At 37.6% G+C, this 15,954-nt stretch overlaps 1 non-coding gene across 1 annotated transcript; it reads right to left on the bottom strand.

The window, feature by feature from the left end:
• Positions 1-1,441: 1,441 nt before the first annotated feature.
• Positions 1,442-1,513, bottom strand: TRNAN-GUU (transfer RNA asparagine (anticodon GUU)). Its single transcript has one exon. It is a non-coding gene; the product is annotated as a tRNA-Asn (tRNA).
• Positions 1,514-15,954: the final 14,441 nt, after the last annotated feature.

Genomic DNA, 15,954 nt, shown 5'->3' with positions numbered 1-15,954 from the left:
GGTACTCAAGTTTGATGATGCTATAGATCATCCATGTGAGTTTGAAAAGACTTTGTTCAGAAGATTATTTCAACGGTTTCATTACAAGGGCGAGCTTGATCGATCACAATACAACAAGGCATACTTATATGAGAAATACAAGCATTTTCTTCACGTGATTATCCATTGCCTTGGTGGAAGGAAAGGAGGTTTTAACGAATGCAGGGTCATGTTGCAGTCTGCCTTAGTCGCTCTTATTCTGAACAAGTTGTTCAACTTTTCGGAGTTGATATTCTATCATTTAAACGAGAACTGCTTGGTTCGTCATCGCAAGAGCAAATTCCTGATCTATCCTCGCTTCTTTCAGCTAGTTATTGATGACTTGATTCCTGACTTGATACCAGATCCGACTCTGGTGGATGATATGACGGTTTTAGATCACATGACTATGGATACTATGAAAAGAATGAAGAAAGGTCATTTGGCGAGACCTGGATCTATTCAAGCTGTTTATGTACCTGCAGATGATTTGACCGACCCTGCTCCTCCTACGACATTTGTACATTTAGATGCTACTATCGTACTATCAAGAGGATTAGCCGCCAAAGGTATCTATCTAGCAGTAGATCGTTTAGATTCAACGTAAACTATGCTACAACCCCGGATCGTCGGTGAAGAACATTATGAAACTGCACAACAGGTTAAGCAAACTTTACAATGTTACAAAGAACTTCAAGATATTATAGCTATTCTTGGATTAGACGGATTATCTGAAGAAGATCGTTTAACAATAGCAAGAGCACGAAAAATTAAGTGTTTCTTATCACAACCGTTTTTCGTAGCAAAAGTCTTTTCGGATTCTCCGGGAAAATATGTTGGTTTAGCAGAAAAATTAGAGGCTTTCAATTAATCCTTTCCGTAGAATTAGACGGTCTTCCCGAACATGACTTTTATTTGGTAGGTAACATCGATGAAGCTACGGCGAAGGCTATCAACTTAGAACCGGAGACCGATTTGAAGAAATGACCTTAAATCTTTATCATTGGCCCCTAATCGAATTGTTTGGGATTCAGAAGGGAAAGAAATCATTTTAGCTACTAATAGTGGACAAATTGGCGTATTACCAAATCACGCTCCTATTGCCACAGCAGTAGATATAAGTATTTTGAGAATACGCCTTAATGACCAATGGCTAACGATGGCTCTGATGGGTGGTTTTTCTAGAATAGGTAATAATGAAATCACTGTTTTAGTCAATGATGCAGAGAAAAGTAGTGACATCGACTCGATCGCAGACATTTCTGGAACACCTTTAACAGAGGGACAAATAGTTAATTTTGAAAGAACTTTGATGCACTACTAGTACTAGTACATCTGAGAATTCTTAATTGGATAGTTGTAAATATCCCTAGGGCTATGGAACAAAGGAGTATCCCAGACCTATTGACGGTGATTTTCAAATCTCCTCAAGTAGGATTTGAACCTACGATCAATCGGTTAACAGCCGACCGCTCTACCACTGAGCTACTGAGGAATAACTAGAGATTCGATCTCATAGAGTTCCATTCCCGTTCATCTATGTAAACCTAATGATCTTTGGATTCATGAAGATTCAGATTTAGAAGGTCAAGGTGGACCAGGTGGAAACAATGATGGTGGCGATGGTGGTGATGGTGGAAATGGAGGAAACGGTGGGAATGATGGTGGTAATAGGGTAGTTGAGGCAGCTCGTCTTGAGGCTTCTCGTAAACGAAAGGGTAAAGATCCAATGACTGAGAAGCCAAAGAAGATGAGAACCCATAGGGGTGGCGGAGTGGAGATTGGTCCATTTGTACCAAGGTCATCGGTTCCACAACAACCATCTGTGGTTACTACTGTTGTTAGTACCCCGACTATCACTTTGACGATGACGGCATCTTCTGATCCGAGATTTGCATGAATTCCAGAATCGATTCTATCTCCGATGCCGTCATCTCCTGCTTCTACTATTGCAACAAGTCCAACAACGATGCCGTCAACGATGTAGTCGGTGAACTTTTCTAATATTGTGTTCAATCGTCCACAAGGCCCAATGCAACTACCTCCTCCAACATGATTTAATTTTCCAGTTCCTCAACAAATGGCCATGTTGTTGAACTTGATACACCTTCAGGAGAATCAAATGCCGACTGTCAGTTTCAAGAAAAGATGCGATTGGATTAATGCAAGATGCTAAGCCACATTTCTTATTGTCAAAAATAGAATCATGAGCTTCGGGCTATTGTTGCTGCTAAAGGGGAGAAAATGAAAAAAAACAAGATGTCATCCTTCTAATGACGTGCAAAGATGACATGCTAAAGAAGTTGAAAAGAAATGACGATGATAAGGACCCGACCCTGATGCCGGTACAAGTGGTGGTGAGAAGCAACAAAATACAGGTACTTCTGGTACATCTGCTGGTGGTTTTGATACTAATGGTGGTGACAAGCAGTTAGTGGTGTCCCGTGACACTACAAATGTGTGACCTATTGAGTCTGTAAAGGCCAATACGGTTCTATTTATGGATAATGTGAAAGGTGTTGTCATGAGTATGGTTAACGCCAACGAGATCGAGGAAGGTGAATTCGTTGATCAATATTTAACCCGAGATTAGATCGTGTTACTTCTTGTTTTGAATGATGTGGAGTTGGATGCTTTGGAGAATGATGAGGACGTTACGGTTATCGATGACGACGAGGTCAGGTTCGACAGTAGTATCCCGTGTCGGGATACGTCATTTAATTATGATGACATCGAGGTTGAAGATGTGACAGCTGAGGAGTATCCCAATCTGTATGCGCGTACTAATACAAATTAGGGCATTCCATTTTTCACTACAGAACACGTACAAGCAGCTTAAGAACGTCTTGGAAATAAGAAGAACAAAGAAGAAGATTCGGAATCTGGATCAGGATCGAAGAAAACATGCCTTGAGGGTAATTTTGGACATAATGAGACTAAGTTTTCGAAGCCCATTGATGTGTTAAGGTATTCGGAGCAAGAGATGGATAGGCAGGTCAAGGTCTGTGCAACTACACATCAAATGACGACATTCAAAGCATCGAAGACCGTCAAAGGTGACATCGTCTCTTGGCTCTATGACTTAGAGCTTAAGGTATGCATCATAAAGTGGGAACATGGCGTGAAATATTATCAACACATTGCAGATGTTCTTACTTTACCGAGATGGGACGTGCGTACACGCGCAAATACGCCGTTTGTCAATTGTGGGAAAAGCGAAATGGCATATTGGTTCTATCGTCATTTATTATTTGAGGTACGTCTTGGGTTCAAGTATTTTAAACCACGGGTTCCTACATGAAAGTACATCAACGAGATCGATCCAAGGAACGGTTGGAGAAAGCTTGTTTTAAAGGTAAAGTCGCCGCAAACTACGAATCGTGTGCCTATAAAGACTTTCCCCCAAAATATTTACAGGACATTGAATTGGTGTTACTACGACAACCACACCAGTGAAGCCGTTATCATACTGGGTACGGGAATGAAGACGGAGTTCGTACGAGTGATTGATCCTATGTGGTTGGTTAACTTATCGGAATCGGACAACGACTCGTTATTCAAGAACGAGATCCGATTTGTCAAAATATAGGTTTATGATTGGGCTATGAAATGTCAACGTGTGGTGTGTGTTTGAAATGTGTTTAGAGTTCAGAGTTGTGCGGACTAGAAGACTAAAAGATTCATATCGAAGACAAAGACCACGAGACAAGGGGGAGTTTGTTAGTGCATTGTTTTGTGGTCTCGGTCTTTGTTTATCTATGTAATTTATTATTATTAATGTAAAAGGCATTTTGGTCATTGTACCCGTCCATTCGTTAAGTTACATGGCCATTCGTTAAGTGTGTTTAACGAATGTGCCCATCCGTTATGTTTATTGCTATTCGTTATGGAGTGTATAACGAATGAGCCCTGTCGTTAAGATTATTGTACCATTCGTTATGAAACGTTAACGAATGAGGTATAACGAATGACTCATTCGTTATACTATAAGTTATTGTTAGGTTATGAAGATGAATGGATCCCATTTCGTGATGGAATGTATAACGAATGGGTATCATCTTCTATATATAGTCTGTACCTTGATGTTAATTTAACAAGTGTGTGAATTATTATTATCCGAAGCAGTTACTCTGCCCAATTACTCTCTCAACACACACTTCACTTAACGTATAACACACTGATTCAATCACCTTATAATATATCAGAGAACTAGATCTATTTAAGTATGAATTGAATTCGTTTACGTCCGTAATAGGTTTATCGGCACCGGTAAATCAAAATTTAAATTTAACCTTGTTACACATCTTCATGAACAACCCGATCATTCAAAATCTTTCACTACGGTTTTCCCTCTCTCGATAATGTCTATCCCAAAATATCATACTTTGCAGTTCTTCTACGTCCCATTCGCTTGAATGCACTAATGTTTTGGGCATATGATTTAGAGACCCGACCTCTAATAATCAATCCTGAACGATCTGATTCTTTAATTCAATGACAAGGCTCATATTTCATTCTTCAATAATATCAACTCACTCAAAAATTGTCCCCTTTAACAATAGTAATCCGTCGAATACTCGTAGCCAACATAGTCAGGATCAAAGTCCTTCGGAAAGAAGTAAACAAACTGACACTCATAGCCTACATAATCAGGTTTCAATCTCGAACAAATCAAAGAAGAATTGCAGTCTTGAACTCAGTCAAACGTAGCTTTACAACTGATATGAGCATAATTATATATAAATATTATAACTATTTTCTACACTTTTGAGTAACTTTTGGGTTGATTTTATTAATTAATTGGCGTAAATGGTTCATATTTGGTTTTTTAAAAAGTTTAAAGAGGCAACGAGCTAAATTGTAGTATTTTTTTTTGTTTGGCTTTTGACCGACATGTGTTACTCTTTTGTTTATGATTAACCATCTTTTGAACTCAAAGTTGATGTTATAAATTTGTTTTAAAAACTAAAGTAACCAAATTTTGTTCATGAAGTTGATTTAATGTATGGAGAGAATTGAGTTACTTCATGTTTTTTGGTATTGACAGTATGCAACACGTGGGGGTCTACAATAACAAACATAAAAGTGATATTGGGTTGATTATAATCCTTATGTTAGGTGGGATAGTTTAATAATATTTATATTGGGCGCATCCAAGGAAAACATGAAGGCAAAAGCAAATGATGAAGAGCCCACAACTAAAGTCAGCAACCCACGTGACTTAACCGACTTGCATCGACTATAAAAACATAATTTATATTTTTAATTGAAGGGGGCCGCCCCTAGGCTGTGCATAGGAATTAATTGAAAAGTCAATCAAAAAGTGAATTAATAAGCAAGCTACCACGCAGCTCAATAATTTAAGCTCACAGGCTAGTAGCTCAATTATATTTATTCTATTTTTGATGAACCGTATTATTTGTTATATCTTTGTTTCATCGAATATTATTATGAATGGCTAAACTTTTAGACTGCCTGGGTTTGGATGAATACTTGTTAGACTCGTTTTACTTTTAGTTTTGGATTATTATTGACTGATTCATGATGCATATGCGTATTTGGTATTAATTTATTATCACTTTTTGTTCCACATGCGTCTTTGTGAATGTCTTTCATGTATGGATGCATATTAGGTTACTTACTGTGTGTTTGTAACTGGTTTATGGTTTATTGTTAACGTATTCCATAGGAGCGGTAATTGAGAGTTTAGAGATACCTTATATTCTGTCACTTGAGAGACCGGGAGGTAATTAAGTGTCGCCTGTTTTGGTCTTTTGCGGGTTTGGGTTGAGTTACCCTAGATTCCTTTAGATTCTTACAGATCCGAATTATAACCAAATTTAATAAAAATACCCCTTTACGCCTTAGGGTGTTTTGTGATTTGAGGGACCGGGAGGTTATTTATGTAACGATTCCGACGAAACCCGGTATACCCTAACCGGTGGACAATAGTTACGTTATATTTAATGTCGGGTACATGAATTACCATAGTAATTATACGAGAATACATGGTTCACTGTATTGATTGTACGTGAATATATAATTCATCGTATTGAATATGCGATTAATCGATCGATAGTTATTGAAACCCGAACGAATCGAGGGTTCAATTATAGACGATATCTATAATATTTAGTGATTTTACAAAGCATTAATGCATCGGGATAAGTAAAGTACGGCACAGAAAAAGAATTTCGATTTAATGGTACGTCGGTACGTTAAACGAAACCTTTAATACCAAACCAAGCAAGAGACGATCGATCAAGCCGAAAAAGATGCGCAATTATTAATAATATGATGTTTTAAGTTAATGAAAGCCATGGTTTAAGTTTTTAAAGTTTTTAAAGTGGTTTTATATAAATTTCTTTTTTTAAGCCGAAAACGACCATTTTAGCCTCGTTTTAAGCCGAATTAAACATTTAACCGAAAAACGAACTGAACCAGATTATCCAAAACATTATCCGGATTTCGAGAATCCAAACATGTGGCTAGAAATGGAGAGGTGGGTCCCACCCCACCCCCTTGAAGACCGATCGGACTAAAGGGGTTAAACCCCATTCTCATTTCTTTTTTTTACATCAACCATGGCATCATTCATTCTTCCTCTCCACAATATCAACTAAAAACCGAGATTTTAGCAAGAAAACCGAGGTAAAAAGTCGAGTTATTTACGTTTCCATCTTCGTTTCTTGAGTTTATTTGCAAGAAAATGAGGTTTCAAAGATGAAAACCGATTCTTGCATGATCAAGTGATGTATACGGGTTATACAAGGGATCTTGGTCCAAGAAAGGAGTTAAACGAACCAAAAACGAATTTTTACGGTTTAAACTTTAGTTTTGAAACAATAACCGAAACTATAGTGTAAGAGGCTTGATTGTGAGTGTAACTTGCTTGGTATTGTGGTATGTTGGTTGTAGGTTCTGTATTTAGTGGTAGATAAGGCGGAAAGACGAGTTTGTAGCTTGTAGTGGCGGAAAACAAAATGTATATTCGGTTTATGTTCGGTTATGGATTTTTGGACAGATTGTGGATGGTTTAGAGTTAGTTCATGAAATTTTACAGAGGTGTTAAATACATGAAAATATGAGTTCTGTGAAATTTTGGTAATTTTTGGACAGATGATGAATATTTGGTGAATTTAATGCTCGGTTTTGGCCAAAAATGGTGAAAAATAGTTAACTATCATGAAAAATTCTGGAAAATTCCAGATAAGCTTTTTATAACATGTAAAAGTCACACACAAAATTTTAGGTCAGTTGGAGAAGTCTAAGTAGGCTTTTCGGTTAAACGAGTTCTAGGGTTTTCTAGCTCGGTTTTAGTGAAAATGGCATTTAATAAGAGATTTTGATTCTGGAAAAATTTCAGGGGACTATGGGGATGGCAGGGGTCATCCAGGAAAAATTTGGGATTTTTCTAAGATCGTTTGGTATTTACGACATATTTAGTGTTTAAATGGTGTTTAAAAATAGATAAATAAATTTTAAATATAATAATTAATTCTGGAAATATTTTTATAAAATTCCTCACTGTCAAAAAGTGATTTTTGCAAAATTTCAAGATCCGAGACTAAACGGATAATTATTTGTGCTAAAAAGAAGATAAAAACAAACTTTTAAAGCTTAAAACGCGTAAACCGGTAAAGTTCGCCTAAACGAGCTGACCGGTGTATAAAAAACCCTAAAAATGAACTATTTTCATATAATTGAGTTAAACAAGTAGAAATAAATCATCCGAAAATAATTCGGATGATTTGTGTAATTTTACCCGATTTAACAGTTTCCGGTGCACTAAAGACAGAAACGGGTCCCGCGGCCAATCGGGGCGTCTAAACCGGGCTCTAATTTCACAACTTTAATTAAATTATCAGTCAACAACTATTTTCGGGTCGTGTGTGACCAAACTCGTTTTGAAACTTAAAATCGGATATCCATGCTAGGCACGTAAAACAGGGAAAAAACAAACTATATGTAATTTTGACTATTGAACTCTAAACGATATCACAATCTGAGTCCGGAGAAGTGTTTCTGTGTTAACATTGCCCCTGGAATGGGTACAGTACTGGGTTAACAGTGTCCCCAGATGTACTGGTTAACACGGTTAAAGATTATATAAACTATAATTGTATAATAACGATCGTAGGGATCATATTACAGATTGGACGTGTTAACTGGATAGTTGTTACCTGCTTGCATGTGCTAAGGTGAGTTTCACGAGTCCCTTTTTCTGAATTGTTTTTAAATATTTTCACTGGGCGGAAAGTATGTTACTATTGAAATGTTTAAGTACATACTGAATGCATGGATTTGCGTGTATTTATAAATATTTGATTGTACGGGAATCGTACGGAATGGGTACAGTACTGGGTTAACAGTGTCCCCAGATGTCCCTAGAAGTGTTTCTGGGTTAACATTGCCCCCGGAATGGGTACTGTACTGGGTTAACAGTGTCCCCAGATGTCCCTAGAAGTGTTTCTGGGTTAACATTGCCCCCGGAATGGGTACTGTACTGGGTTAACAGTGTCCCCAGATGTCCCTAGAAGTGTTTCTAGGTTAACATTGCCCCCGGAACGGGTACAGTACTGGGTTAACAGAGGTTTCACTTGTGGGCTCAGCATAATTACATCGATAATATTATATTATGATATGGATTTATCATGGTTTACTCAAATTGTGAAACTCACCAACTATTCGTAGTTGACCCGTTTTCTCACATGCTTTTCAGGTACAATTAAAATGAAGTGATTGCTTACGTGCTAAGTGCTTGATGTGTGTAAGATTTGCGTGTGGGATGTTAGGATACATTATATTAAATAGAATTATGTATCATATTGTATGATGTGTGTATCACCTAGACGGTAATGAAATATGAGATAATGTAATTTGAAGTATATTAATGTATTCAGTTTTCTTTATAAACAATGTGGTTGATATCAGAGGTGTCTGTTGCATCCCGTTTACGTTTCTGCTGCGGTTACGGGGTGTTACAGAAGTTGGTATCAGAGCCATTGGTTATAAAGAATTAGGATGTCTTTAAAAGATACCTAAAATATAACCAGTAGCTTAAGTTTTATAGGATCTGAATATCAACTAATAATATATGGTGACGAGTATCGGGATGAACTCGGTCGGACAAGTGAGTTATTATGGTCCGGAACATAATAACAGACTTGTCTGCACGAGGGAATTCAGGGGAAGTCACTGGGTACATTAATAGGTAAAAATGGCAACATATGTGTAAAGTATATAATATTATTTATACGTGCTAATGTGTATATATATATATGTACATATCTTGTGGGTACATGTATTGAGAAATAGGACCCGGATAAGGAACGGGGGGATGAAATAATAAAAAGTACCGAGGATGCTGAAATTTCTAGAGCATCGGTTGATGATAAGTCTGACTTATCGGGCTATAGTTATGGTAGTACCAAGTTAGATCTCCCGTTTGACATTAACCAGAAATATCGAGTAACCGTCACTCCCAACCGAAATTAATAAATCCCTTACCCTACAATACCGGTACCGTATATCTTGATAACCCCCTATGTTCACCCGAACCGCCGACCCTCACGTACGGACGGATCTGTACCTGAACCCATTCCTATTCCATTAAGTTAAAAAAATAAATAAATAAATAAATAAATAAAATAAAATAAAATAATAATAATAATAATAAATTTGATAATAAATGAACAGATAAAAATAATATATATAGAAATATATATGTGTATTTCTCACTCTCAAACATATGAGACATACCACCTCCAGATCGAGAGTTACCGATTTTAGCGAACCTAGAACACCTGAGGTCATTGACTGAGCAAGTGATAAAGTTTCTCATAATAGTAATTGACAATATTTGAAGGCAACATGGGTTGCGCGATTACCTTGAACCTTGCAACTCCCTATGTTATCCTTACATCCGTTAGATGCCTATACCCATGTATACTCGAATAGAATGATTACCCATACACAAAGAGGTGTTGGAATCATTATAGCATAGTTGGTTGTTCGTTCGTAGGTGCTATACCGTGTATGCCGGATATACAAATAGACACGGATATTATAACTCCGTGGTACGTAATCGTTTGGTGCTCACGGTGAGCATGTATCGGTTATGCTGACATGCAGAAGGATATTGAAACCAAGCATATTAAACATTAATCTTTGTTGAGAAAGATCTATATGTCAGTTGGTGACAAGGGTTATGAAACATATTTAAACGCTAACCGATGTCAGGTTAAGTCCATGCGTTATTATATTTATGGGATATATATACTAGATACTGGTATGTGTAATATGTATGATAATATTTGGTGTGTATGTGTACTTGCTGTTATGATTGAGCTGGTAACGAGTTATACGGTGAGATTAGTATTGATTACTGCGTACGGGATGGGTACGGCAGAATGACATAAAGAGAGTAACTCCAATGATGGAGATTGATATGATTCAGTTGATTGCTCAAAGATAGCAGATGATGATACCGAATGTCGTATCACAGATCACTGCTAGTGTTGATGCAAATGTGATCGTAGAATTATAGATCGAGCAATCACATGAATATGAATATTTCAATTCTTAGTGGTATTACTAAGAGTGATAATGTCCCACCGAATACTATTATGACTACAAGTATTAATTATAAACTAAACATGAATAGTAGTCGTAATGAATTAGATCCGGTATGAAGGATATGTTTGTTGGTTGTGTTAAGGAAATTATTAATAGTTTACTGATGGTAAAGGGAGGAATAGATTAGCGAGTGGATAGAAAAGATCGAAATGGTTAAGGATATTGGTAAGAGTCTGGAACATTGTGTAGTGAAATATGCTACAGATATGTTGGTAGATTATGTTGTATCGTGATGGAACACGATGGTACAAAATTATAGTTAGAAAATTATTACTCAGACGATATGGTTAGAATTTAAAATTCTTGTGCTTGAGCACTTTTATTCGAGTAATTAAGTTCAGAGATTGGAAACCGAGCTATGGAAGATAGAAATGTTGTGTGCTGATCACTTAGAACACGCTAATCGTTTGAAGGAATTGTCATGTCTGGTAACATGGCTAATTACTCCTGAAACTAAGCGAAGTGAGCGCTATATTGGGGACTAACTCCATCGATAAGGAGTATAGTCAATCCTGTAAAATATACAACCTTTGGAAGGGTTGTGTCACAAGCCAGCATTGATATATTTGACTCTATGGGAAGCGGACTGGAAGGACGTTAGGTGAGACGTCGAGTGTTAAAGAAGAGAAATGATAAAGGTATAGTGCAAGATAGGCTTTTGATTAAGTAGGTATGTCCTACAACCCAGAATTATACTAAGACTAGTTTTGGTGTGAAAACATGAACCGCATGAAGGGTCCTTCCTTAAATGTGGAAAATATGGTTATCGGCAGGAAGAAGAATGTCGAGTGATAGTAGGCCACAGGTGTGGTAAAGATGGACGTAATGCCCTAATTGTAGAACCAATTGAAGCCATGTGAACCGGAAACCCCAACCCATTCGTATACAACCACTCCGAACCCAACAGCTTCAATAACAATCCATCAAAAAGAAATCAAATTATGCCAAATAGTTGTACTTGCTATGAATGTGGCAGTACAGAACGTTTCAAAGAGAAATTGCCCAAAGTTGAACCAAGGTGTCGTTGGAAGATGAACCTCATGACAAGCATCAACCTCTGATCAAGCAAGGAGCCGTGCTTTTGTGAGGAATTCGAATAAAGCACGTCATGATCCAAAGGTGGTATTGAGTATGTTATAGTTTTATATCAATAGGCTTCAGTGATATTTTTACGGTCGTCGATAGAAGTTAGTTCCTGTTAACCTCCTATCATTTGGAAAGATACCGATTAGTGAAACTATAGAACCCTATACTGTAGAATCGCTAACGGTAAATCCCTAATGGTTAACTAAATTGTTCGGAATTGTCCTATTATTCTGAACGATTAACCTTCCCTATTTGACCTACGACCAGTAAAGTTAAGAGGTTTTGACGTAATAATTAACATGGATTGGCTAACTCAACATGAAGCTGAAATCAAATATGAAAAGAAGATGATTAGAAGCTCTCTTTCGGACGATGAAGCGATTAGATACAGAGAAAAGTGTACGATTTGAAAGAAAACATACAGAAGATATCCCGGTGGTACGCGAATTTCCACAAGTTTTCCCAGAAGAACTTAATGGATTACCGCCAACCCGACAGGTCGAATTCTGAATCGATTTAATACCTCAAGCTGGCCCTGTTGCTAAAGAACCCTACCGACTTGCACCGTCCGAGATGCAAGAATTATCCAATCAGTTGCAAGAATTATTGGATAAGGTTTTATACGACCTAGTTAGTCACCATGGGGTGCACCAGTGTTATTTGGGAAATGGAGGACGGAAGTGTTAGAATATGTATTGATTAGGGAGAATTGAATAAAGTGACGATCAAGAATAGGTATTCACTTCTTCGAAGTAAATGATCTATTTAACCAACTGCAAGGGGCGATTTATTTTTAGAAAATTGATCTTAGATATAATTATCACCAAATGAAAAAAAAATTCAAGAGGAGGACGTTGCAACAACAGCGTTTCGGACTCGTTACGGCCATTACGAATTCTTAGTTATGCCTTTCGGGCTAACAAATGTGCCGGCAGTGTTCATGGACCACATGAATTAAGTCTGTAAACCCTACCTAGACAACTTCGTCATCGTGTTTATTGACGATATTTTGATCTACTCGAAAAGTAAAGAAGAGCACGAGCAACACTTAAGAATAATTTTAGAGCTTCTGAATTAGGAGAAGTTGTATGCAAAATCCTCCAAGTGTAACTTCTGGTTACAAGAAGTGCAATTCCGCGGTCACGTTGTAAACCATCAAGGAATACACGTTGATCCGAGTAAGGTTGAAGCAATTAAGAATTGGCAAGCGCCTAAATCGCCAAAGGAAATCCGCCAATTCTTAGGCTTAGCTGGATATTATCGTCAATTTATAGAGAACTTTCCAGCATCGCCCAACCTTTAACTATCCTGACTCAAAAGGATCGAAAGTACGAATGGGGAGAAGAGCAGGAAACGGCGTTTCAAACGTTAAAGCAAAAAAAAAAAAATTGTGTCAAGTGCCGATTTTAAGTCTCCCCGATGGAGACGATGGTTTTGTCGCGTATTGTGACGCATCGCGTAGAGGGTTAGGAAGCGTGTTGATGCAGAATAATAAGGTTATAGCCTATGCTTCCCGACAGTTAAAAGTACACGAGAAAAATTACCCTACTCACGACTTAGAACTGGGAGCGGTTATCTTCGCACTTAAAATCTGGAGACATTATCTCTACGGTACGAAGTGCACCATCTTCACCGATCATAAAAGTTTGCAGCACATATTCGATCAGAAAGAACTGAATATGAGGCAACGAAGATGGGTCGAATTATTAAGCGATTATGACTGTGACATCCGTTATCACCCCGGCAAGGCTAACGTCGTAGCCGATGTCTTGAGTAGGAAAGATCGGGTTAAGCCATTGCAAGTGCGGGCGTTGGGGATGATAGTCCAGTCGAACCTTTCGGACCTGATTCGAGTCGCTCAACGTGAGGCGTTAAAAGAGGAACAACTGGAGAAGGAGGGACTTTACGGCGATGAGAAGAATTTCGAACAGCGCGTGGACAAAATTCTCTATTTCAAAAATCGGGTTTGGATCCCGACCCTCCATGACCTTCATGATTTAATCATGGACGAAGCGCATAGATCGAAATAGTCATCCTACTTCCATTACTGGAAGGCGGGGAAGGAAGCATCGAGAGCTTGAAGCTTTCTATAGGTGAAGTAATTATCACCAATTTGTTAAATTGAAAATGGGTGTCAATCAAGCCATAAAATTTGAATTGATTCGAGAAACAACCAATCGGATTTATAATATTTAAGATAAGTTGAAAGCAGCGCGAGATTGGCAAAGGATTTATGCCAACATTCAAGGGAAACCATTGTCACTAGAAAGAGGTGACAAGGCATTTTAAGGCATCACCTTGGAGAGGTGATATGAGGTTTGTCAAAACCGAAAATAGCTCCTTAATATATTGGACCTCATGAGACTATCTCCATGATTGGTCATTTAGTTTATCGATCAAAGTACTCCAGGGGCTAAGTACTATACTTGATGTTTTGCCATGTATATGGATTGAAAAGTACCTAGGCGATGAGGCAACGAAAGTACCAGTAATGGAGATACTCATAGAAGACATGCTTGATATCATAAATAATTCCGTAGAGATAGTAGACGGGAAAACTAATCAGTTTGGACACACCAAGCTTTATTGATTAAGATTAAGTGGAATTCACAGCGAGGACCAGATTATACCTGGTAACGCGAGGGTGAATTCTGAAGGAAAAACCCCCACCTTTCTCTCGGAAGGGGATAGTGGGCGTGCAAAATTTCGAGGACGAAATTTCTTAATGGGGGGAGAATGTAACGATTCCGACGAAACCCGGTATACCCTAACCGGTGGACAATAGTTACGTTATATTTAATGTCGGGTACATGAATTACCATAGTAATTATACGAGAATACATGGTTCACTGTATTGATTGTACGTGAATATATAATTCATCGTATTGAATAGGCGATTAATCGATCGATAGTTATTGAAACCCGAACGAATCGAGGGTTCAATTATGGACGATATCTATAATATTTAGTGATTTTACAAAGCATTAATGCATCGGGATAAGTAAAGTACGGCACAGAAAAAGAATTTCGATTTAATGGTACGTCGGTACGTTAAACGAAACCTTTAATACCAAACCAAGCAAGAGACGATCGATCAAGCCGAAAAAGATGCGCAATTATTAATAATATGATGTTTTAAGTTAATGAAAGCCATGGTTTAAGTTTTTAAAGTTTTTAAAATGGTTTTATATAAATTTCTTTTTTTAAGCCGAAAACGACCATTTTAGCCTCGTTTTAAGCCGAATTAAACATTTAACCGAAAAACGAACTGAACCAGATTATCCAAAACATTATCCGGATTTCGAGAATCCAAACATGTTGCTAGAAATGGAGAGGTGGGTCCCACCCCACTCCCCTTGAAGACCGATCGGACTAAAGGGGTTAAACCCCATTCTCATTTCTTTTTTTTACATCAACCATGGCATCATTCATTCTTCCTCTCCACAATATCAACTAAAAACCGAGATTTTAGCAAGAAAACCGAGGTAAAAAGTCGAGTTATTTACGTTTCCATCTTCGTTTCTTGAGTTTATTTGCAAGAAAATGAGGTTTCAAAGATGAAAACCGATTCTTGCATGATCAAGTGATGTATACGGGTTATACAAGGGATCTTGGTCCAAGAAAGGAGTTAAACGAACCAAAAACGAATTTTTACGGTTTAAACTTTAGTTTTGAAACAATAACCGAAACTATAGTGTAAGAGGCTTGATTGTGAGTGTAACTTGCTTGGTATTGTGGTATGTTGGTTGTAGGTTCTGTATTTAGTGGTAGATAAGGCGGAAAGACGAGTTTGTAGCTTGTAGTGGCGGAAAACAAAAGGTATATTCGGTTTATGTTCGGTTATGGATTTTTGGACAGATTGTGGATGGTTTAGAGTTAGGTCATGAAATTTTACAGAGGTGTTAAATACATGAAAATATGAGTTCTGTGAAATTTTGGTAATTTTTGGACAAAGGATGAATATTTGGTGAATTTAATGCTCGGTTTTGGCCAAAAATGGTGAAAAATAGTTAAATATCATGAAAAATTCTGGGAAATTCCAGATAAGCTTTTTATAACATGTAAAAGTCACACACAAAATTTTAGGTCAGTTGGAGAAGTCTAAGTAGGCTTTTCGGTTAAACGAGTTCTAGGGTTTTCTAGCTCGGTTTTAGTGAAAATGGCATGTAAAAAGAGATTTTGATTCTGGAAAAATTACAGGGGACTATGGGG

Source organism: Bidens hawaiensis, unplaced genomic scaffold (assembly GCF_021521415.1).
Source record: "Bidens hawaiensis isolate Kalapana, Puna unplaced genomic scaffold, B.hawaiensis_p1.1 tig00037014_1, whole genome shotgun sequence".
NCBI classification, from domain to species: Eukaryota; Viridiplantae; Streptophyta; class Magnoliopsida; order Asterales; family Asteraceae; genus Bidens; species Bidens hawaiensis.
The sequence above is the reverse complement of the archived record's forward strand: the minus strand, read 5'-3'. Positions and strand labels throughout refer to the sequence as shown.